Source organism: Panthera tigris, chromosome B2 (assembly GCF_018350195.1).
Source record: "Panthera tigris isolate Pti1 chromosome B2, P.tigris_Pti1_mat1.1, whole genome shotgun sequence".
Lineage (NCBI taxonomy): Eukaryota > Metazoa > Chordata > Mammalia > Carnivora > Felidae > Panthera > Panthera tigris.
In genome coordinates this window covers 109,614,364-109,640,712 of record NC_056664.1, presented here as the reverse complement: position 1 = coordinate 109,640,712, position 26,349 = coordinate 109,614,364, and the positions used below count along the sequence as shown (strand labels likewise).

Sequence of the window (26,349 nt, the reverse complement as noted above, 5' to 3'; positions counted from 1 at the left end):
CTGTGTGACTACTGCTCAGCTACCTTTCCACTGTAAAAAGAAGATAATTCTTGCCCATCTTACAGATTTCTTGAAAACAAAAGTTTGTTAAGTGAGTACAAATGTTAGTCAAAAGCAAGCATTATGAGTATTTCAATGCCTAACAAACATATCAGTACATTTAGTGAGTACCCATGATTTGTGCATTCTATAACTTATTTAACATTATATCTTTACCAACCTGCACATGCCTGCACAAAATATAAACCTAATTAATAAATATTTAAATATCTGCATTTCAAAGAAGATCACTGAAACAATACCTGGAAAATTCAGAAATCTTTACTTCACAGTTGGAATTAATAATTTTTTCTGTCATATTGAGGTTAATTTTTGAGAAAGAAACAAACAATTTGTAGTCATACTAATTTAGTGTAGTAGTCCTTGTGTCTAGTTCAAATTCCAGCCCAGGGAGATCCCAACATAGTGGTATAGAGTTTTAAATTGGTAAATGTAAGGAATCCTTGAAATGCTAACTTCTGCACTTTTTTGGAGAACCACAGATTGTCAGTCATCTCTGTTGATCTAGAAATGCAAATGTCCGTCAAAATACTGAAACATACCAATGATTTGTTTTACCTAAATTAGAAGTGTTACTTTGCTCCAACTAAATTAGGAGCACCTGTATCACTTTGAGCTAATCTTGTGAGTTGCGAAGAGCACCGTGCTCAAACTGGTCTGACAGCTGCTTTGAAATAGCAGGTTAGTACAGCTGTAATTGTGGCATTAGCAGTGGAAATAGGGCTACACATCAGGGAAGAATCGTCCTATCACTTACTATTTTTCCCTCTCCTGAAATTTCACCTTGATTTTGCTTTATATTCATTCTCTATGGAAGAAATTGTACATTAGATACCTTACAATTCAACACACTGATTCATTCCTCTAAGCTTATTGAGTTTTTACGATGTGACAAAATGGTAATATGCTAGGTCTGGTAACAGAAAGAAAGATAAAGAGTTCACTGTAAACTCAGGGCACACACCTGTGAACAGCTTGTGCCCTAAGGGAACAAGAGGTAAAAACAACAAATCTCAAGAGGGAGAAAAGATCAGGGAAGGCTCTTCAGATGGCATTGAACAATCTTTCAAGATGACTATGTTGCTGAGTTAAGGTATTTTTAAAGTAAGGGGACTGCACACCCTTAAGGCGCAGGAATATTAATCTGCTTTGTGAATTGTGAAAATTCTAGTAATTTAGTATTCCTGGCGGGGGAGAGGGGTTGTTTAGAGATGGGTAGCAGAGCACAGGGCAGTCAGGATAGCCAGAGGATATGCATAGATGGTCAAGGGCAGATAAAAAAGAGCACGCATACCATGCTATTACCCTGTAGGTGATAGACAGGCTCTTATGGGCTTGAAGTGCAGGTTCACAGTGACCTTAGCATTCAGGACTGAATCAGAGTAATTTGAACAGAGATGGTTTAATATAAAGAATTACTAACTATAACAGCAGGTTGGGATACCCAGAAATTAGCTAGTAAGAAGTAAAAAGGACTGTAGAAAATATAGGAATAGCAGATATAAGAAGCAGCCAGTACCTCTTAGGGTGAGATAGAGCCCAAGGACAAGCCTACCTCTGCTCCCAAAGGCTACAATCCAGACCTTGTTGGAGAGGGCACGGAAGTTGCTCGCTGAATACAGAGAGGATCCTGTGATGCTGCACTGGTGGGACTTGCTGGAAATACACCCTCTAGGGTGCCAGTGAAACCTGTTCATAGGGAGATGACTCACTGGAAGCCTCCATCATAAAACTGCCTGAGGGTGGAAATGCTGAAGAAGCTGCCAGCTGTTGGGTTCTCCTGCCCAACATGAACGGCAAAGCTGGGCACTGGAGAGGCTGCCTGGAATGGAAAAGTCTGGTGCTGCAAAAGCCACCCATGCTGCAGGAGCCAGACAAAAGGAACACTCTGGAACTAGGAAGGAAAGCCCCTTCCTCCTAGAATGTCTCTCCAGCACCCTCTAGTGACAAAGCTTGACGTTATGCTGTCTGCAAAAAAAATATGTAATTGGCCCATCTCCATTTTCACAGAGAGGGTGAAAAGGGTGAATTTAGAGTGAGAGACGGCACAGAACCAACATGATTTGTATGGAGAATGCACAAAAGGCTTAGCAACTGGTGCCACCTCTAGTCTGACAGGGAAGGCAGAGGCTAAAAATGGAAGATTGGTGGAACACTGCTTAAGTAGTTGAAAGAGCAGACCTACGCCGGCCGACTCCATCTTGTTCTGTGTCCTCCACCTTGAGTGACTATGTCCCCGACATGACCCCTTTCCGGGAAAATCACAGAAACCTCAGAACATGCCTCCTCCCCTTGAGTAACCTCCCGCTCACCCGTTCAAACTTCCCGATCAAAACACCCCGGCGACCTGTGTAACAGGAATCCAACCCTTCCCCAGCCAGTCAGCCGAGGCCACGACCCTTCCCCAGCCAATCGGCTGAGGCCACAGCCACTACCTCACCAACTGCCCCTAGACCCCTATAAAACCTTTGTGCTTTTGAAACTCGCTCTCTCTCCGGTATCTCACATCTGCATCGGTGCAGGTAGGGGATTGAGCTCCAGCTAGCTCAAATAAAGGTTCTTTTGCTTTTGCATCAGACTCGGCTCCCTAGTGGTCTTTGGGGATCACAAATTCTGGGCATAACAGTAGTCAGATCTCCAGATCCCTTACGTCACCCTCTGCAGCAGGGTGTCTGTCCTCCTTCAACCTAGCAGAAAGAGTTCTGTTCTTTGAAGACAAACACAAGGTCTTTGGGCTGGGACAAACCAGGCACAGTGTGAAAATTAGGTGAACAAGTGAATACAGACATATTGAATGCCGAAAGCTGAATGTGGAGACCACTGTGTTTTGCCTTCCTGGCTTCCAGAGGCTGGCTCAATGTTAACAATTTTTAGTTCCCCACCCTTCAAATGAGAAGATAAGATTAATAGGTCATCTGAGGAAGCATCTGTCATGAAGGATAGACACAAAAATAATAATTGGAACAAAGACCTTAAAAGAAGAAGAAAGTTCAAATATTCTCAAAGAAGTCAGAGAATAATTGCAAGATCTCTTGCAATAAATAGGAACATTTGGGAAACGAAAAAGAGAACATAATAAAAAGTATGTGATGGCAGAGATGAAAAACCCAATGGTAGTGATGAAATATAATGTCAAGGAAGTGATCCAGAAATTAGAGTACAAAGACAAAGAGATGGGAAATGACAGGAAAGAAGAGAAAATAAGAAGATGGTTTAGGAGACAAAATATTTGAGTCATGGATTTTTCAAAAAGAGAAACCAGGTAAAACAGTAGTCAGAGAATCACCAATAAAATAATTAAAAAAATTTTTTCTCAGGGTGCCTAAGAAATTTTTTTCTCAGTCTGTTGAGCATCATACTTTGGCTCAGGTCATGATGTCAAGGTTTGTGAGTTCAGGCCCCACATCAGGCTCTCCGCTGTCAGCGCAGAGCAGACTTGGAATCCTCCGCCCCCCTTTCATGCTATCCCTCCTCCACTTGCACTCTCTCACTCTCAAAAATAAACATTTTTAAAAAATTTCTCAACACTAAAGACATGAGTGTCCATATGAAAGTGCCCACTGACAGGAGAAAGAAAAGAAAGAAAGAGAGAGAGAGAGAGAGAGAGAGAAAGAGAAAGAGAGAGAAAGGAAGGAAGGAAGGAAGGAAGGAAGGAAGGAAGGAAGGAAGGAAGAAGAAAATAAATCCGACTAAGGCCCATAAGTGAAATTTCAGGATAACGAGACAAGTTTTAAGAGAGATAAAAAGACCAGTAAGTATGCCATGCAAAAGTGAGGAATAATACTGTTCTCTAAAAGAGAGTAGAGTAGCACTTTCAAAATTAAGAAAAAATAATTATTTCAGTATAGAAATTGATGCCAAGCCTCTTTGTGTTATAGTAAAATATATTTTCACATATGCAAATTCTTAAAAATCATATTTCCCATGCCATGCAGCCTTTCTCAGGAAATAATTAGAAGATGTGCTCCAATAAAACAATGGAGTAAAAAAGATGAAAAAAAGAGATCAAGAACACAGGACACTCAAATCAGAAGAAAATGAAGGAAATTCTCAGCATTGCAAGGAAGAGAAGTTTCTGGACAAATGCTTTGCAGTATCCCTAAAAAGCACTGAGTTCAATAAAAAAAGAATGGAGTTCTTCAGATGGATGACTCCTTAAAAAAAAAATAACTGCAACTGATGGACTACCTAAGAATGATCTTAGGGAAAATGGTACTAAAATGCTATCGTGAATAGCAAAATGTTCAAATGAAATGAATCTAATGAAAAATCAAGGCTATTATTCTCAAGGAAAATAAAAGCATAAAAGAAAATGTAACTTTAATAAATTCCTAAAATGCTCAACTATAAATATTGATGTAATCATAATAATGACAGTGATTAATTAAATCTAAACAAAGCTTTTAATGTAACTTTATTGTGGGAGGTGGGGAAGGAAAGCAGAGGAGACAAAATTATAGGGAGGATTAATTTTTTTCTGCCCTTCAACGTCCTTCTAGCTGGACTAAGAATCAAATTGACGTATGACAGATTGATGGGAGAAAATCAAATTTAGCTCTGTATGCATGGAAACCCACATAGACATGAAATTCCGAAGACAGTCAGGCAAAATGAGGTATATATGTCATCCTGAACTAAGGAGAATGGGGTAGTGGCCTGAGACTTCAAAGGGAAGGAAGGCATCGCAGGACCATGAGAAGAAGAGCAGGTGTTTGATAATTAGGTTTTGTCCTACCATACAGATGGGTCACTCAGATAAAACTTATCTCTGATAATAACCCGTATTCTGGAAAAGACTCCCAATTTAGAGTCTTCTATATAGTTAGGGGAGCAGCAAATGTCTCTCTTGAGCCCTCAGGGTCTCAATTGCCTTCAGCTGAAAATAGTCCAGAGTCCAAAGTGGTATATTTTGGTTTGGCCTGCCCTTGACCCCTACAGAAGTTTCAGGGAGTTAAATCCTTAATGACCATCTTGTCAATTGACCATGTTGTCAATAGATAACATCTAAAATTGAGGGGCATGTGAGTGGCAAAGTGGTTAAGCATGGGACTTAGGCTCAGGTCATGATCTCCCAGTTCGTGAGCTCAAGCCCCACATCTGGCTCTGTGCTGACAGCTCAGAGCCTGGAACCTGCTTCAAATTCTGTGTCTCCCTCTCTCTGTGCCGCTCGCACTCTCTCTCTCTCTCAGAAATAAACATTAAAAAAAATTTAAAACATCTAAAATTGAACAATCAAAATATTAAAGTATATGCATATTATTTAGAAATATAGATATGTATGAAGAAGAAATCTCTAAAGGAGTAAAAAATCATTGCCTCTGAGGAAAGGAATTGGAGAAGAATTTGACAGAAAATTATTACATTTTGTTACATATATTTGACTTATACACTGTTATAACATCACTTTTTCAAAAATAAAATTAGCCTAAAAAGGAAAAAAGAATATTAGTTAAAAATATTTTCATATTCACACTTACTGAACAAATACATGCTAAGAATTTACTGTGTGCCCAGGTCAATATTCTACACTGGGGATAACATTGGAATAAGACAGAACTCCCAACCTTAAGGAGCTCACAAGTTTAGATGTGCTAGAAGGGCAGTGAGAGAAAAACATGAAATGAAGAAATTAGAGGACGTTGCCATCCATGCTAAATGTAGGGTATGAATTATAGAATGGGTGATTCAGTCATCTAAAAAAATATGAAAAAAAATGTTGAAAATAAATATTTTTAGTTTAAAACATGTTACTGTATCATTTCATTAGTAATAATAATAATAGCTGCTGGAGAGCCTGGGCAGCTCAGTGGGTTGAGCATCTGACTCTTGATTGGCTCAGGTCATGATCCCAGGGTCATGGGATTGAGCCCCAGGTCAGGCTCAGTGCTAAGCATGGAGCCTGCTCAGGATTCTCTCTTGCTTTCTGCCCCTCCCCTATTTGCACACACTCTCTTTCTTAAAATAAATAAACTTAATAATAATAACTGCTACTTTTTTCTTTTTTACTGCCTCATATGTATAGATACTTATACTAGGTCTTTTACCTACACCTTTTGACTTAGTTCTAATTCTAACAAGGCAAATATTATTAGCATCATTTTAACAGATGAGTTGAATCATAGTAGCTTTAAGAATAGAAGAGATTCACATCTGTGCTGATAGCTGACACATGATTCAGACTTAAAGGAAGGGAATGAACTAGATTATCTTCTAGGCTTACTTTAAGTACTGTGATTTTACCATGTATTTCTTTCTGTGGGTTGTAGTCAAGAAAGTGGGAAAGTCACTGCTGTAGGTTATCAAAACATCACAATACTATTGAAATGGACCTGTGTGCTAGAACACGGATGTCTTTGTCATGCAAAACATTTTTTTAAATTCAGTGTTAACTATTTAACCATACACACATATATATAGTTACCCAAGAAAGTATTTTTTTCCTTTGCTTTAAGTAAATTTCTTAAAATTTCCATGTGAATGAATTCAAAGTACAATCAAATTATGCTTAAGTGTTCTCTCCTTTTGTAATTACCAAAATGCTAATATTGTTAATTGTACTTTAATATATTCTGAATAATATAATTTAAACTCAGCTACTTAACTCCACTTTTCTGCCAATTTAGCCATTGTGCACTTGCCATATTTGTCTCTCTTTATAACCGAAAATAAAAGATAAAAACTGAATAATAAATAAAATGCTTAATTCTATTTTGTTTTCATTCTTCCATCCTATTATTGGAACCCTTTGAATAGTATCTACAGATGACCCATATAACTATCACAATACTCTATTCTAAATTGAAATGAAATAATATTTGATGTCTTTTCCTCCTATTATTCTCCATGTATGCTTTCTATCTTGATGTCAGATGACCATTCAAAAAAGAGTAGGATGAAATTTCATATTTGCTAAGAGATTTCTTTTTTTTTATATTTCAGAAACTCTCTGGAACTTAACAGTTCAGCTGTTGAAGGTCTATATATCATTAAGCAAATTAGAGAAGCTTTTAAAATCCTCCTCATAAAAGTCTCGTAAAAGGTTATTTTCTTATTTAAAGCATACCGTGCATTTCTTTTTTGACCAGAAAAATGAGTTGAGAGTTGTCTTTAAGCTACTGTAATTCCCAGGTGTCTTTCCAATTAATTAGACTTATGTCAAAACAGGTCTGTTGAAATTAAATTACTCTTGTTCTTCCTTTACAACACATTTCCAAATCCATGAGGAAACAGATTCAGTAAAGTACCATCAATCAGGTTCCTATTCTCTGAAATATGAATGGTAAATAAAATGTTCTAAAGCTACACAGAGATTTATTTTATGGATTTAGCTTCATTATTCACTGATCTAAAGTAAATAAAAAATGACACAAGGCCGTAGTCATAATCCCTTCCTTTCCTTCCTCTGCGTAGCGCTTATTCTGAGCCCTAATGTAACATTTGCTACTTTCTACCTTGTATTGTGTTATGTGTGTCTTATCCCCCTGCTACAATATAGCTCGTTAAGAAAACCACTTTCTCTTATTTAACTTTTAATCCCTGAGGTACCTAGTTCTGATGTGGTACATAGTTAGCACTCAATACATTATTTTATTAGTGCTTTTAAAAAAACACTATTAAAGAGTATTTGAGGAACACAGTAAAGCAAAAAAAGAAAAGAAAGCAAATAAACCAGAGTTTCTTCATCTAGATGTACAGAGATAATGTTTTAAAATATTCCCCACCCCCTTGCCTTTCTCCTGTTTGTCGCCATTTTTAGTTATAAGCCTGATCTCCACTTAATTTTTATATAAAGTTAGACAGTGAACATGAACAGTCTCCATGTTATTTTAAAATCATAGAACAGTTAAATAGCTACATAATATTTCATCTAGAGGATATTAAAACATAAAATTATTCAACATTGTTTTGTTGTGAGGCATAAAGGTTTTTGCAAACTAAGCTGAGTCTCTAAACCCCCAATGTTTCTGAAAGGCTATGAATCACTTTGAAGATAGAAGTGTGGCCGGTGATCTGGTGATAAAATTACATCTCAAGGTGTAGGTTTTAGGATGTATTGTATCCAACTAAGGGATCTTTGTGTTAGCCACAGCTCAGAAGCATGATATACTGGGGTGATCAGACCTGATTGGAAGTTTTGTCCCCTACTTTTCTACCTTGACCACTCAAAAAAACGACCTTCTCAAGAAGAGGAAACCTTTTGTAGCTTCCAGCAGCTGAGGACCTTGTTTCTAGCAGACACTAACCCACTCCATACTTATACTGTTAATTAGAATGCTTCCATTAAAGAGAAATAAGCTTTTAAGAAAAGACTTGTGTTCCTGAGGCTTTACCACACAGTAACAAGACCACTTGCCTCTATTCATAGACACCAAGGGCAATCTGTCTAGGCTCTATCTCTTATCTACACACTGATTTCAATGACTACTCTGTAGTCCCAGATGCCAGTCTCTGCTCTGTACTTATATTCACCTCTTTGTTTGGTCCTTTGAAAGCCGCTGGTCCATTCAAAAATTTTTTTATTTAGGGCAGAGTGGGAAGCTCCACCAAGTTCTGCTATGGACCCTCCCTTTGCTGACATACTCCATTCTTACAACCAGGCCCGGATCTCAAAAGCCCCTTCCACGGTAGAGCCCTGGACCACCTTCTTGTTCAAGGGGAAAAAATTAGATACTGAGTTTTTGATAGATTATTTTCACATTTCAAATGTTTGTGGATTTTATGTAATATGTTATTTTCAGACCTGAATATTTGGCTTGAGTGTTTTTAAGGTTAATAAAAAGGTATTGATATTGTCTTTAGAGCCAAGACTAAGAGATTTTCTCAACGTGACACCTCTAATGAGGGGTAGAGCAAAAGATAAAATCTACGTGTACTTTAATTTCCAAGCCTATGTGCTTAACCTCTCACCAGTTTGCCTCTCTTATGACCAGATAGTCCAATTATCTTGAAAAGAATCATAGTTAGCAGTTAAAAACAGGACTAACAAAAGAGCCTAAAACAAGGAGGAAAGCATCACTTTGCAAGGTTTGTGGACTTCTAAAACACATAAACTGTGGCTGGCCATTACTGAATAAATGAACAAGAATGAGCAGTGTAAGACCATGGAGTCAAAATCTGATAGTTGTCATTTTAATAATTAACTGTATGATTGGCCCAACATGTCATACTTTACTAATAAAGAACCAGTACAGAAAAAAAGCAAATATTGTTTGAATGAAGAGTGATTATATAAAAGGAAACCATAAATGAATATTTTTAGAGAAAGAACATAGAAGTAGCCAATGATTTGCAAAGAGTATTTAAAAACTCAAAATTTCAACTGGGTACTTATAATCAACGCTGCTTAGAGAGTTAGTGTCTGATGAGTGAAACTCTCACCTAGATTATAAAGTCCCTGAAAGTAAAAATTAATTGATCAATTAAAATTTTATATTACAAATACTAAACTGGTTTTGCAGACATAGATTTATTAAAAACAGATCTCTTTAACAAGTTTAAAACAAAACAAAAATTCAAAGCCATGTATTGAGAAAAAAGAAAGAAACAAAGGAAGAAACTAACAGAGGTCTGACTGATCCTTTCAGATTTAAAGGGGAGAGAATAACTTGTTTAGGGTATTCTGTAAATTACCCCTGAAGTAAAAAATGAAGCTATTTTCACTAAAAGAAAAGTTGGCTATTTTGAGTGCATTATAGCAACTATGGAAGTTCTGGACAAAGTAACATGTGTGCTGAAGGGACAGGATATCAGTAACCTGGAGAAAATATAAATGAATGTGCACTGGACCTCTTTTTTGGCCTTCCTATTAATCCCACACATACAGAAATAATATCAATATTTCCAGTTGCTAGTTATCCTTTCTGAATCTTTTCCTTAATTTAAAAATGGCTATAATAATATCAAGCACAGTTGCTATGCTGATCAGCAGTGATCTGTATAGAGAGGTATGTAAAAAAACCTGGGCATAGATTAGATTATCAGTGAATACTATTATTGCTGTTATAATTAGCAGAAAAGAATTAGATTCTTTGAAAAGAAGAAATCAGATCACAGATGAAATTCATATATAATGGTTCTATTATCAGTGAATATTATTGATGTTTTCAACAGAAAAGAATTAAATTAGATCATAGGTGAAATTCATAGATATTGGGAGTTGAAAGAGTGAGAAGATGAATGGGCAGAAGATTGCAAAACACAAGATATGACAGGAATAAAGGGAGGATGGAGAAGGTGAGAGAGACAAGAATTGAGAAGCACTCTTCACATAAATATAGAGAAGGTAAGAGGTGAGTGTTAGAAGGTTTGAGGGTCACACGATATGACTGAGATAAGATTTCAAGGTCTATCAACTGAAAAACAGGAAGAGAAAGAGGTGGTAGACATATGAGAAAGGAAGCAGGAGTCAGACATTATCTTTTTTTTTTTTCAGACATTATCTTTATCAGATAATGTTTTCCTGAGTTAGGTTTATGGCTGTAAATTGTTCTTGTTACTTGAGTAATCAAATTTAAAAAAAAAAAAACAAACTTCCTCACCTTAAAATATAGCTGTTGTTCTCCCAAGGATTTTAAAACACGAGCATGAAAATTCCACAAATAAAACAGTACATGAAGTCTCTTATGCTCTAGAAATTAAAATGCATTGTGATGTGAAAGAATAGAGCAAACTATTTTTGTTCCTGTAGTTATTTTATTCACACTATTTAGATCAGAAATCAGTATTGATGGTGGACATTCAAAAATTAAATGAGAATTTCCACTTCTATGTATAATAGAGAAATCAATACTGGACTTGCTCTCCTACAATAAATAAATAAAAACTGGAATAAAATATATGAAACAGTAGTCTTCAGACATTGGCCAACAGGCAGTACAAGACTGTGATCCCTTTAAGGGAAACAATTGAGGTTAGCTTTCCAGCATTCTTGCTATCTCCCAAGAGGCCTTTTCTAGACCACAAGTTGGGAAGAAGGACCCATACATAATATGATGATTTCTCTGGTTATGAAAACAGAGACTGGAATTTGGATTGATTGAGGCAAATGTGCTGAATAATAGATCTGACCAAAATTTTCTCTCTAAAGTTCAATTTTGCCAGAATCAAGTAATCTCCCTGTAACTAATCTTTCTTTAGAACAGTAAGTATTATTATATCCATTTTCTAATATGAAAGGGAAAGAGGAAAAAGTGGTAGATTCACTGCAACCACTATCAAAATCCCAATGGCACTTTTGAAACAATAGAAAGATTTGTTCCAAAATTCAAATGGAGGGGCGCCTGGGTGGCTCAGTCGGTTAAGCGTCCGACTTCAGCTCAGGTCATGATATCACAGTCCGTGAGTTCAAGCCCTGCGTTGGGCTCTGTGCTGACACCTCAGAGCCTGGAGCCTGCTTTGGATTCTGTGTCTCCCTCTCTCCCTGGCCCTCCCCGTTCATGCTCTGTCTCTCTCTGTCTCAAAAATAAATAAACATTTAAAAAAATTTTTAAAAAAATTCAAATGGAATCTCAAGGAACCCTGAGGAGCCAAAACAATTTTGAAAAAGAACAACAACATAAGATGCATACTTCCTTATTTCAAAACTTACTACAAAGCTACAATAATCAAAACAGTGAGGTATTGGTGTAAAGACATACAGATAGGCCAATGAAATAGATCACAGAACTAGGAAATAGATGGTCAGATTATCTTTGACAAGGATGTCAAGATTATTCAATGGGTAAAGGATAGTCCTTTCAACAAATGGTTCTGAGAAAACTGGTTATCCACATGCCAAAAAATGAAATTTCACCTTTACTTTAGTCCATGTGCAAAAATTAAGTCAAAATTTATCAAAGACATAAAAGTAAGGGGTGCCTGGCTGTCTCAGTCAGTAGCATAGGCAACAAAAGCAAAAACAGACAAATGGACTACATCACATTTTAAAAATTTCTGTGCAAAGAACACTATCAAGAGAATAAAAAGGTAACCCATGCAATGGGAGAAAAATATCTGCAAGTTATTTATCTAATAAGGAGTTTATATCCAGAACATATAAAGAACTCCCCAAACTCAACAACAATAAAAAACAAACATCTTGATTAAAAATGGGCATACGACTTAAACAGTTCTCCAAAGAAGATATACAAATGACCAATAAACACATGAAAAGATGTTCAACAACACTAATTGTTAGGGAAATTCAAATCAAAACCACAATGAGGAATACCTCACATCCATTAATCTGGCTACTATTAAGACCAAAAAAAAAAAAAAAAAAAAAAAAAAAAAACAGAAAACAACAAGTGTTGATAAGGATGCAGAGAAATTGGGATCCTTGTACATGTTGGCAGGTGGTAAAAATGGTGCAACCATTATGGAAACCAGTATTGAGACATGTGCACTTAGATATATCCTCAAAAAATTAAAAATAAAACTACCATATCATCCAGCAATCCCACTTCCAAAATAACTAAAAATAGGGTCTCAAAGACATATTTGCACACTCATGTTCAAAGCAGCACTACTTATAATAGCTTAGAGGTGGAAGCAATCCAAATGTCCATCAATAGATAAATGGGTAAAAAAAAAAAAGTAGTATATACATATAATAGAATGTTATTCAGCCTAAAAAAGGAAGGAAATTGTGTCATTTGGTATAACATGATGAACCTTAAAGATATTATGCTAAGTGAAATAAGCCAGTCACAAAAGACAAATCCTGTATGATTCCATTTATCTGAGGTATCTACATCATACAAGTTTATACAAACAGTAAGATGGTCGTTACCAGCAGCTGGAAGGAAAAGGAAAAGGGGAGTTGTTTTTTAGTGGATATAAAATTTCAAATTTACAGGATGAAAAAGTCCTGGAGATCTAGCTGATCTACAACATAAATGTGCTTACCACTACTGAACTGCACACTGAAAAATTATTAAGATGGTAAATTTTATGTTATATATTTTTTACCACAATAAAAAAATAATTTTTCCTACGCTTTACAGTAATGTGTATGCCTCCAATGCTTCCTTGAACAAGGTAAAAATGACAACAAGAAAAATTGAGTCCTGTGCCTAAGGACAGAGATAAATTTTATTTCAAACAAGGGAGAAGAAATTTGTGATTACAGCGTATCAACTTTCTAACAAAGAATTAACAGTTGAAAGATGTTTTGAAACTAAATATGGAATTCATGGGAAAGAACTCTGATGGGAGAGCTTATGTTATTATCCACTTGTAAAACTATGCAACACCATTGCTGATATTGAATGAAGAAATTCCTAAAGATAAATGCATGACAGCAGATAGTAGTCATGGGAGTGGTGGGTACTGTTTGCTTCCTCCTGTGGAAATAAGCATATCCAATATTTCAGCAGAAATATTTTGACAGAGACTTTCCTCATGAACTTGGATCCGTTTGAAGAAAGAGGCCAGATCATACTGACAAAGCAACAAAGGAGGTAGTGTATCTAGGAGAGTGTATCTCTAGAGGTAGTATATCTCAGGAGAGTCTGAGAAGAAACAATCACTTCTACTAGATGAGGGATCTAGCATCAACACAGGAGGATAGACCAAATGGGAAAAACCACATGTGCACTTAGATATATACTAATGATCCGAATTTCAAACCGTCTGCAGAATAGGACTGTTGGTGAATGGAGACTGTTGCTATTCAGAAGACCTCTTCTAAGGAGATGCATTAATGATTTTTTAATGTTTATTTTTGAGAGAGAGGGTGTAAGCGGGGCAGGGGCAGAGAGAGGGGAACTTAAACAACTTATAAAGCACCAAACATTTAGTGGGCATGACTATTCTAAGTGTCAGGGACGTGATGATTAACAAAAAGACATCGCTCTTTTCTTTTAGGAGCTTGAAGAAACTGACCCATACATCAATAATTTCAATGTAATATGACAAGTGCAGGAAAGTAGACTGAAAAGGCACTTTAACCTGCCTGACATTTTAAAAGGGTGTTTTGGAATTGATCCCTGGCCTCAGTCACCGTGGATGAATATGACATAGCTGGTAATGCTATGGAAATGAATGCTTTGGTAATGAATGGCACTGCAGGGAGAATGTTTGAAAGGTAGGGAACTGCATGATAAATGTGGAAAATGCAAATAGTTCAACCCAAGAGTGGAGAGAGTATGTCATATCTGGGCTATGGTAGACCTTAAAAGCAATGCTATTGTAATATCTTCTGCTTCCATCTGAGATTGGTCCTTCTGCTTGGAAGGTACCACCCCCAGTTCTCCCACTGCTGCTCTGTCTCAACCTTTAGTTCTCAGTTTCAAATGGCTCCTCCCCAGAGATGTCCTGACAACGTCTAATCAAAGCAAGGCCTTCCTCCCTCTTTTTCTCCCATGAAATCTCCCCTGACGTACTTGAGCGTTTAGTCCCTCTCACTGATGGGCCCTAGAGGTACTGCATATGCTACCCTAAAAGACTTAACGTACTGCATTAAAATCAGGTATCTGTTTAGTTTCTTTTAGATTGTGAACTCTTTTTTTTCCCCAAATGTTGATTCATCTATTTTGAGAGAGAGAGAGAGAGAGAGACCAAGCACGAGCAGGGGAGGGGCAGAGGGAGAGGGAGAAGAGAGAGAATTCCAAGCAGGCTCCACACTCCAGACTTAGCCCTCAGCACAGAGCCTGAGGCAGAGCCCGACAGAGAGCTTGATCTCACAAACGGTGAGATCATGACCTGAGCAGAAATGAAAAGTCGGACACTCAACTGACTTATCACCCAGGTGCCCCTAGATTGTGAACACTTAAAGCAGGGTTGGTAACTTAGTCCCACAGATAAAATCCAGCCCACTGCCCGTTTTTGTATGGCCAAGAAGATAAGAATGGTTTTCACATTTTTAAATGGTAAGGAAAAAACTCAAAAGAAGAATATTTCATGATGTGCAGATTATATAAAATTCAAATTTCCATTTCCATAAATAAAGTTTTATTGGAACACAACCATGCTCATTCATTTTGTACAACAGCAGAGTTGAGTAGTTGTGACAGAGACCATGTTATCCTGAAAAGCAAAAATATTTACTCTTTGGTCCCTCCCAGAAAAAGTTGATATTTTATTTTATTTTAGAGGGCAAAGTTGATATTTTATTCTTTTTTAAATCCCTGTTGCTTAGTGTCTAGTAAACAGCCCCATTAGAGACGAGCTGCTGTCATCTCCATTTTATACATGAGGTTATGTTTATTTTTTTATTATTTTTTAATGTTTATTTATTTTTGAGAGAGAGAGACAGAGACGGAGCTTGAGTGGGGGAGGGTCAGAGAGAGAGGGAGACACAGAATCCGAACAGGCCCCAGGCTCTGAGCTGTTAGCACAGAGCTGGATGCGGGGGCCTGAACTGGTGAACCGCGAGATCATGACCTGAGCTGAAGTCAGATGCTTAACTGACTGAGACACCCAGCTGCCCCTGAAACTGTCTTTAAGTCCCTTAAATATATTAAACACTTATTTTATATTGTAGCTTTAAACATTCATATGCAGGGCACCTTTGTGAGCCTGACTCTTCGTTTAATTGTTCTGCTGCAATTTGCTAAAGGTAGCTTGTTTTTCCAAGTGTGTTTTAAATATTCTTAGGAACTGCTTAAAGTTCTTTGGAACATTATCAGTGGGACTTGTTTGAGGCCTGAGTTTAAAGAGTATACCACCATAGAGGATTTGAGTTTGCTAAAATACCAAGATTTGTGTTTGCTTCTAATCCAGGACCATTTTCACATAAATTAGTAGCCTGGGTTTTTCCCAAGCATATGGGGAATATGGACTCTGGTCCCAAAGTAGATAGAAGGCTTGTTGAGAATTCTCAAATATTTTTTTTTCCTTTTACCCAGGGCTAAGACCAAGAAAAGCAAGCATCCTTATTACCTCTATGTTCTGGATAAGATAGTTCATCGCCCTAAACATGTTTCCTTGGGAATACCTGGATTTGCCTCTGTGTTTCACTCCAATCTTTCAACTTGCATGTAAGCCCAAGTGTTCCTGACTGTAATAATCTACCCACTACAGTAAAACTAAACTGCCAGGGATCAACACATGCCCTCAGTACATCTGGTGACTTTAACACGGACGTAGAGAGGGACTCATAATGTCTTACTGTTTCTGGTCTTTGTGGATTCCATCACTTTTCCTACTTACACATTTAATTTTTAAAATTATTTTATCCAGCAGTTTAATTGGTTTTTACTTTCACTTCAGGACCAGGTGTAAGGAGAATACCACATCTGCGATTTGTTTTTCTCAGTGTATAGAGTGAAGAGCTGATGCAACCAACCACACAGTGCAAATGCTTCTGCTCTTACAGGTATGCTGTCACTTTTGCTCACATTTCATTGGCAGAACGTCTATGGCTAAGCCTCATCTCAGTGGTGTGAGAAAGTATGTTTTTTTCCAAGGAAAACACTGTAAGAACATGGAAGCTGACAGAGGTATAGTATCCTCTTAGAGGGAGGGAAGAATGAATAATTGGAAACAATAATATAATCTGCCACAACAGAGATCACATATGTAAGAGTGAATTTGGGGAATAAGATGATGTGTTCACATAAGCCATACTATGCTTGAAATATCTGTGAGACATTCAAGCACACATGCTGAGCAAGTAACGGAATCTATGGGTCAGAAGTTGAGGGAAAAATTCTTAATGGGAGATATATAGTTTAGAGTCATTAAGATTAAGAATGGTAGCTGCAAACTTCTGGAGGTAAATGAAATTTTCAGAGATAAGAGGGTAGACTTACTGTTCGGACATTTGCATTCTCCCAATTTTTCTTAAAACACAACGCTCTCTCGGTCTTTCATTTTCCAATTTTTCTGTGGGAACATAGACATCAAGACACATTTCTCTGTTATAAGAAAAATAACAGTCCATGAGTGATAAGCGACAACCAAAGTTGAGACTCAGTATGTTAAGAATACCAAAGGCAGTCGTTGGTGCAAGAGATAATTTTGTCCAAATGCACAGCCAGCACACTGTTCCAGGTGGAAATATTAGTTTAGGTTGTCCAGACTATCCAGCTTTTCAAGAAAAACTGAAAATAGATTTTATGTGTAATCCCCCAATTTTTAAATTGGATACATTTATTTCAAGATACTTCAAAGGTCAAATTATTATTGTTATTATTACTATTATTTTTATTAAGTTTTTAATTTTAATTCCAGTGTAGTCAACATACAGTGTTATATTAATTTTAGGTGCATAATATAGTGATTCAGTAATTCTATACATTACTCAGTTCTCGTTATGATAAGTGTACTCATTAATCCCAGTCACCTATTTCACCCATTCTGGTAACCATCAGTTTATTCTCTATAGTTGAAAGTCTGTTTCTTGGTATCTCTCTCTTTCTCTCTCTGTCTCTCTCTCTCTTTTGTCTTTGTTCATTTGTTTCTGAAATTCCACATATGAGTGAAATCATACGGTATTTGTCTTTCTCTAACTGACTTATTTTGCTTAGCGTTATGTTCTCTAGCTCCATCCATGTCATTGAAAATGGTGATTTCATTTGTTTTTATGGCACCTAGTATGTCCTGGATAGTGAATATTAAAAATTAACATGACATAGTCTCTGCTGCCTAGAAATTCAAAGCCAGTTAAGGAATTTTCTTCCATTATTCCTAATCTCATTGGGTATGTTATTAAGGCAAGACCTTTCTCTATCATGGGCCTGTCTGGGCACTGTCTCAACAAACACATCATAAAACTGATTTGGTGTTTGGATTCAGCATGAGTTAATAAGCCAAATTTTCAAACAAGAAAATTCAAGGCCTGAGTGGAGTTGGATTTAGTAACTGATTTTGAATTACTAATAGATTTTTTTTCATTGTCTATTAACATGAGCATATGCTTCATGATTCTAAAGGACAGCTTAGGAAAACAGTTAAAGACTAAAAGCACGCAATAAAGCAAACAGTAGAGATAGGAAAGATCTTATTTCTTTCCAGCAGAGCCACAGTAGATAAATGACTGCAAGAACAGGATTAGTGGGAACAACCTGCAACCTGGGTATGGATCCAAGAAGAGAATTCTATAAACTTAGAGTAAAGGATACAGAGAGGAAGGTCAAAGCCAAGTCAGCAAATATTAGACTGGCTGGACCATCTCTTATGGAAAGATAATTAAGGAAATTTAAGGCCTATGAAAAGATTCTGAAGGACAAGAGAAAGAAAACATAAACCAGAATCTCAGAAAAAGGACAAGCTTGTGAATTTTGTTACTAAAGAAGGAGAAAAACATTTTAGAAAACTCCTTGGAGTTCTTGATCTTAGATTAATGGTTCTATTTATGAGGTACTACCAACATCAAAGTTATAGAATAATGAACATTTATGTATTAAAAAGCACAGCATCAAAGTATATGTAAGTTTATAAAAGTATATAAAATCTATTAGAAACGTGAGGAAATTGAGGAAAATAACCCATAATTTTACATATAAGATTTTAATAATTCTCATGCTTTGGCAGCTCAAAAGGATTTATTTTTTTAATTCAGAAAATTTTGGAGAACCTAATTAATGAGGTTGAGTTTAGATAAATAGATATCATAGGAAATACATCCTTTTCAAGAATGCTTGAAACAAAACTAATCAACTTCTAGGTCCCAAAACTTCAATTATGCCAGAGTAGAAATAATAAAAGCCATATTGTCTGATTGCAATGTAATAAAAAGATGATTTAATGACAATAACTTAAAACAAAAAAAGGCTCACCCTTGTAGAAAATGGAAAACATGTCCTAAAAAAGCTGTTGGGTTAATAGAGAACCAAAGCTACCAGTAAAAAATTTTTAAATGTTTAAAAATAAGAACTCTTTCTATTAAAATGTATAAGATATGGCAAAGCTGTATGTAGGCAAACTCATAACTTTTTTTAAATTTTATTTTGAGAGAGAGAGAGAACAAGCAGGGGAGTGAGAGAGAATTCCAAGCAGGCTCCACACTGTTGGAGCCCAACATGGGGCTCACACTCACAAACCATGAGATCATGATCTGAGCTGAAATAGAGTTGGATGCTTAACTGACTTAGCCACCAATGCACCCCACTCATAACTTTTTATACATAAATTATTATTAATACAGAAGTGCCTAGGTAGCTCAGTCAGTTAAGCATCTGATTCCTGATTACGGCTCAGGTCATGTTCCCAGAGTTGTGGGATCAAGCCCTGTGTGGGACTTCACGCTGGTTGTGGAGCCTGCTTAAGAGTCTCTCTCCCTCTCCCTTTTCCTCCTCTCACCTCTCAAAAATAAATAAATAAATAAATAAATAAATAAATAAATAAATAAATATTAATAGAGAAAAATGAAAAGAACAAGCACCTTAACAAAATAAAACATAAGATGTTAGAGCAATGAAAATAATAAAAGTAAAGCTAGAAACTGAAATAAAAAGGCAGTTTTATCTATAAAAGCAAAAACTTGTTCTTTAGGGGAACAAATTATTTGAAAGGATGTCTCTATAACCCCTTATTCTAGTTCAGGAATTAGTGGAAAAGAAATATGAATACATTTCTGGAAAAGTTACCGAGGCTACCTTTGGTCTCAGATTATTTCCTGGGTGCTCAATGGTAATGTTGATTTAGAGTCCAGAGGTGGCCCTAGGTTAGAAATCCAAAAAAAGCACACACTTTCTGGCAAGTACACGGTTTCACTATAACCTCGAGTCTATTTGCTTTTCCTCTTTCAGAGTTTTTATCCCATGAACACTAACGTGAACAACTGGTAATTCTCCCAGTATGCTTATAAATGATTTTTCTTAAACCCGACCCAAGCACCATTTTCTGTGTTTAGCATAAGTAGATCAATCTATTTATCTTTTTGGATCTCCAAGAACAAGCAAGAATCAGTATCCTTCTCACTGATAAGTTCCTACACCTCTAGTTTATTGCTCTGGTGGCCTTCTGCTGCCCCCTCTTGGTTCTATGGAATACTCTCTCAGGCAGTGGTTGCAAGTGACTTAAAGCCTCAGAATAAAAAACCCTCCAAATTTCAGAAATACCTGTGTAAACCCACACACAGTTAATGAGTCTTTGCTTTTAGTAGTATAATAAAATTACAAATGTTTTTTATTACTCACCATCTTCACATATATCTAAGGTAATTTGCCAACTATAAAAGCACAATATTTATTTTACCAAGTAGTTTCAGAAATTTAGGGCACCTGGGTGACTCAGTAGGTTAAGCATCCAACTTCAGCTGAGGGCATGATCTCATGGTTTGTAGGTTTGAGTCCCGCATTGGGCTTCACACTGACAGTGCAGAGCCTGCTTGGAATTCTCTCTCTCCCTCTCTCTCTGCCCCTTCCCCACTTGTGTGCGCGCTCTCTCTCTCTTTCTCTGTCTCTCTCTCTCTGTCTCTTTCTCTCTGAAAATAATAAATAAACTTAAAAAGAAAGAAATTAACTTTGACTGAAGCTTTCTAGATTAACTTTAGTATTCCAGGTTAAAACAGTCAAGTCATGAACATAATGAATTTGACCAATAATTCAGTGATTGTCTACATTTCTGAGTCATGGAGAGCTTTGGAATCAGATGAAGACTACAGCCCAAAGGAATCTACCAGGACTCTGTGATGTAGTTCCATGACCCATTTTTGAGAAAGATTTGTTGCACCAACCTGGGAAAGTAGACTCTTGCCCCAAGCCACCATAGCCCTTCTCATGGCCTACATAAACAACTGATTGATGCCACAGCATAAAGGCCCCACTCAACTCTAAAGGGTCATTGTGACTCCAGAGCTTCCCCATGAGGTCAGCTAGGGTCTCAGGTAGGCCCTCTTCACAGCATAACTTCTTCCCCTGCCCATTTCTATTTCCTCCCCATCTCTGTTGCAGGTATTGATCCCAAGGGCACTGCTTAATAAATATCCTCATACTAAACTTCACCTCAGAGTCTTCTTCCTGGGGAACCCAACATGTCACAACTATACACAGGTCTGCATAAAGGAGAGTTTCCCCCTTCTCAGGGGAATTATTCAAAAGCTACAAGAAGCCTTTATCAGTTCACAAACCATTTTGGGGGAACTTGGAAACATGTATAACTCCCAGACTCCACTTTATATCAAACACTGACAAAAGAAGAGGACATTCATTGGAAACAAAAAGGAGGCAGTGGAAACAAGTATCTGTAGGGAGAAATCTCAAGAGCAGGGAATCAGTGAAAATAGATCTCAAAAAGCATCAACAAAAATATACGTCCTGAAAATTAGGGTACATCTTGAGGTCAAAAGTAATATTCCAAGTTTATGATACTTGGTGCAAGGCCTACATGCAGTTGACACATCTTTCTTCCTTAGAAGAGGTAGGGCTATAAAAAGAATTATACAGAAATGTCATATTTGCAGGAAACAGCATGACTCTGTAACAGAAAAAGAGAAAGCCTTTGTTTTATGAAAACTAGCTACCCTAAAACCCTACTTTGTCTTCTTCTCCCAAAAGGAACCTCTTACAAATGACGAGTCCAAGAAAACCTAACTCATTCAATGATGAGTAATATTTTAAAAGGACAGAATTGATTTTTTTAAACACCATTTTTTAAAAGTCTCTTCCCCCTTCCACTCTTTAAAAAAATATTTATTGATTCCTTTCACTTCCTTTGCCTTCAAGCAAACAAGGCCAATGAAACCTATAAGGTCAAGGAGACTGTTGAGGCTGTTGGAAGTGGGCAGAGCAGAGAAAGCAAACCAACTGGGTCAATAGTTTGATTACATACAGAAGGAATAAGCAAATAAGTAAATAAATTGAAAATAATGGGAACAAGAATCTTCACTATTAGGAAAAGGAGTTCCAAATATGGAAAAGCCAAATGCCAAAATCAACCCTGTAGTATTGAATTGTAATTGGAGTTATCACTTTGAATGCATAGTATTTAATGTATAGATGTAGATCTAGAAATAGATATAAATGTTTGCATGTAAGCATATATGGATGATTAGATGGATGGATGGATAGATAGATAGATAGATAGGTAGATAGATAGATAGACAGATGTATATTTCCTCTGCCTGATGAGAAAGCTTAAAAGCCATTGCATCCCAGAAGCATCAAATAGACCTAGTGCTCAGATTTTGGTTTCTATATAGCATTTTCCACTATATAGAATGAGAACTCCTTGGGGGAAATAAAAGAACAACACAAACCTAGAGATCTTGTGTCAGAAAGGAAGGAAGAGCTGAAAAAAAATGATGGGGGGATGTCATAGGACTCAGCTTTGGGAAAGGGAGATCTCATTTGCCAAATAGAATTGTCCCCCCTTATCTATTCTAACATCCTCAATGGATGCTGAAGTAGATAGTACAGAACTTATATATACTATGTTTTTTTCCTATACATGCATACCTATGATAAAGTTCAATTTATAAGTTAGGCACAGTGAGAGATTAACAACGATAATAATACAAATAGAGTAATTATAACAATATACTGTAATATAAGTTAAGTAAATGTGGGCTCTCTCTCTCTCTCAAAATATCTTATTGTGATGTAGTCACACTTCTTGTGATGGTGTGAGAAGATAAAATGTCTATGTGATAAGATGAAGCCTTAGGTTACTATTAATCTTCTGGCATACATCAAAAGGAGGATCATCTGCTTAGACAGTAGTTGACCACAGGTAACTGAAACAGCAGAAAGCTAAAGCATGGATAAAGGGGGATTATTATATATATAGCAAATTGAACATCAAAATAAACAATTATAGCAATGGTTTATCAACCATTAAATAAGTAGGATTCTATGAGTGTATGTGTTTGTATATAAATAAATAAATAAATAAATAAATAAGAGCGGGGAGCTATTACTTCCAACAGAAGTCAAATAAAATGTAGAAAGAATGGTGAAATTAGAAAATCACAATTTGGCATTTAGCAGAGTAAGAACATATTAAGGTAATAACCTTCAGTGGATGCTGAAGTGAATGGGTAAAGAATTATTGAGGAATAGGATAATTACATAATCTCAAAATATCTCCCTTCAAAATACTTACTAATTACAAAGAGAGAACTAGAAACTTCACAATGGAGAAACTTGGCAAATACCACTTAAACAAGTGATAAAAGTCACTATCACTTTGATAGTGGGGGCAAATTGATGACGTATGCTTACTGATATGGCACAATGAGGAAAACACAGCTTCGCTTCTGTAATATTGCTGACTTAAATGCATAAGCTTAATATAATCATAAGGAAACATCAGACAAATCCAGACATGAAAGGCATTATACAGATTAACTGGGCTGCGTTCTTCACAAAATAAAAGGGTCATGAAAAAAAAGGAAAGATGAGGAAATCTGAGGTTCCAGATTTCAGGATAATAAACAGACATGACAACTAAATGCAACATGTAATCCTTCATTGGATCCTGGGCCATGGATTATATTTTTTAATCCATTTATCTAATTTTAGTAATTAGGTAGATAGGTAGGTAGGTACATAGGTAGGTAGGTAAATAGGTAGATATAGGTAGGTAGGTATGTAGATAGGTAGATAATAGATGGATAGATAGATAGATAGATAGATAGATAGATGGATAGATTAGCAAATGCAGTAAATGTTAACATTTGGAAGACCTAGATGCAAAATATGTATATATATGTAGAATTCTTTATGATGCAGGCAGGCTCAGTCCAAGGTCCCAGAGAGGGTCCCACAGGACCAGCTAAGAGGGTCCTTGGCTTTGCTCAGGATAGAAATTAGATGCAAGCTGAGTGGAAGTGAGAGCAGAGTTTATTGAAGACATGGAGTGCAGATACAGACAGAGCATCTGGGAGACTCAGAAAGGAAAGGAGAGAGAGAGTTTCATCTTTGCTTGGGGTCTGAGGTTTTTGTTTTTGTTTTGTTTTTGTTTTTGTTTTTGTTTTTGTTTTTGTTTTTGTTTTGAGGATGGTGGTCTGGTGTACCTGTCCTCTCAGGCATCCAGGAACTGGTCAAAACAAGGATGAGTGCCCGGGCGTCCTTCACAAGTCACTTATGTCCTGAAGCCAGGGATCTTGGCCTCAAAGTGTCTGGAGTCAGTAGTCTTGGAAAATGAACATGACAACCCGTTTTGGTCACTGCTTAGATGTTATCTATTGTGCTGGATGACTCCAAAGAAATCATTAACTCTGACCTTTACAAGGAGGACGCTCATTAAGGCGTGTATGTGTACAGTAGGGGTGCAGTTGCTAGCAAGAATAGAAGAAGGAAAAGGAGCAAAAAAAAGCATTTTTTTCCATGGGGTCCCTCCAGTTTCCCTGCCTCATCTGTACTATTCTTATAAGTTTTCTGTAAAATTTGAATTATTTCAACTAAGAAGTTTACAAATGTTGTGCTTTTAAAAAGCAAAACATACAAGAAAAATGTCATGGCACACATTAAAACTGTGATCAAACATTCTGCCAAGAATTAAAAACTTTTTAAAACAAGTCTCTCTAACTAGACCACAGAGCAGAAATACCAGAATTCTGGGAAGAAATGGTAATACAAGGGAATAAAATATGAGAGGAAAAACAAGAAGTAAAAAATATATATATAAGCTTGCAAAAAGTGAATTTGAAAAATGAAATTGAAAGAATTTCAATGAAATTTAGATACTCCTGAAGCATGGAAAACAAAACTAAAAAACCAACCAGTGAAAGAGAAATAAAGTTAAAATTGGTAAAGACATAATTATAGATATAGAAGATGAAGAGGGTGAGATCAAGCAACTATGTTTGGAACCTTCAAAGAAAAAGCTAAAATAATGAAATAGAACCAACAATTAATCACATAATTTGTAAAAATGGTATATGGAATGAATATAGTAATTATTTAACTGAGACTGAGTTTAGGGGCACTAAGATGACTGAAGGACTTTTCATTATGTGAAATTTGGCCCAAAATGATGAAACCAGATTCCAGATTTCCTTCATTTCCACAGGAAGAAGTAGCATCACGAGTTAAAAGCAATAGCGGTAGACAAAAATAAAGTGCTTTAGTTCTAAGTTTATATGTTCAATCTATCAGTTACATTTTTATGTGTGTTTATGAATATATTATCTCTAGAAGAAAACCCATAAAATGGCACCAGAGATTGCTTCTGGGGAAATAAATTTTGGGGGGATTTGGAGGACAAAATTGGCTTAATTTTGGTGACCAACAAAAAAGAGAAGAGTAAAGGCAAGATGTAGGGCAATCTCCAAATGTTATACTGAATTAAATCATACTACTAAAGCACACTCATTGTTAATTCATGGTATGGAAGACATCAGCAGAGGCAGTTAAGTATTCAATCCTCAAGCACTCTTCAATCTGTTGAGAATTTCTTTCACAACCCCTCTGGTCAGAAACCTAAATTTCATCTTCTGTTTTATAACATTGCCTTTGTTATTTCTGCTGTTAACTAGCCATCTCTGCTCTCTTCTAGCTTTGACTTGGAAATGTGTTAACCAACCACTCCTTTGTTATTTAATTTCTTTCAAGTTTGCTATATATGCTTCCCTTGGATCCTACCTTCTGTATTCTAATTACATACTACTGATTTTATCCTGAATCTTATTTATTCCAGAGAATGGAATATTTTTATTGCTGATACCTGAAGAATGATGCTACTTAGACAAATTAATTTGTTCTAATATTTTTAACCCAAAACCCCCCCAAATAAATACTTTAGGATGACTATATATTCCATTTATAAAGTAAGATTTTAATTGTCCTTTGGGAAATAAATTCAGTGTATTGATTCTTTCTTAGAACTCTTATTTATATCCCATGTAATAGATTAAGCCAGTTTTCCCATTTTGTCTCATTTTATTCTCAGTGGAAATATAAACCACCTAGTTACCACGTTCTGAAAAAGAGTGTATTTTAACAGTGTTTCCCCAAGCATAATCTATGAGATATGATATATGGTAATTGTTTTGTTTTGTTTCAGGAGACAGAAAGTCCTGAGGTCATATAAATTTGAGAAACCCTAGCTTAATAGGTTTATCACAGGATTTCTCAAAGCTTTTTAAAAAGCAATGTGTGCTGTGAATCTCTAATAGGGAAAACACCTATTTGAAAAAGATCTCTTTACTTTGGCTTACCTTTACTTCAGAATTCTCCGTTCTTAACAGGGCTGAATAAAATCTTGCCATAACAATTCCTCACAGAATATATTTTCCAAAAATTAAATCATATTTATTCTTTGCAGCTGTCCATATTCTAAGAGTTGCTGGGAATAATTCTCAGTTAAGATGTAAAATTGGCCTCTGATTTCTAAGGCACAATCCTACATCTTTTAACAAATACAGGAAGTAAACATGTGAAATTATTTTATTGGATTTAGTTTCTGTTTGTATTTATTTCT

The 26,349-nt window shown here is 36.3% G+C and overlaps 1 protein-coding gene across 7 annotated transcripts in view; it reads right to left on the bottom strand.

The window, feature by feature from the left end:
- The window catches only part of PKIB (cAMP-dependent protein kinase inhibitor beta), a 169,505-nt gene extending 148,795 nt beyond the window's left edge, over positions 1–20,710 (bottom strand). For 6 of the 7 annotated variants that reach the window (XM_042987103.1, XM_042987101.1, XM_042987105.1 and 3 more), the window contains exons 1-2: positions 20,663–20,710; positions 16,794–16,898 (exon numbers count right to left, since the gene is read on the bottom strand). The gene's annotated coding sequence lies outside the window, so the exon portion shown is untranslated. The remainder of the gene's footprint in view (positions 1–16,793; positions 16,899–20,662) is intronic. The other variant, XM_042987102.1, reaches the window with a different exon arrangement.
- Positions 20,711–26,349: the final 5,639 nt, after the last annotated feature.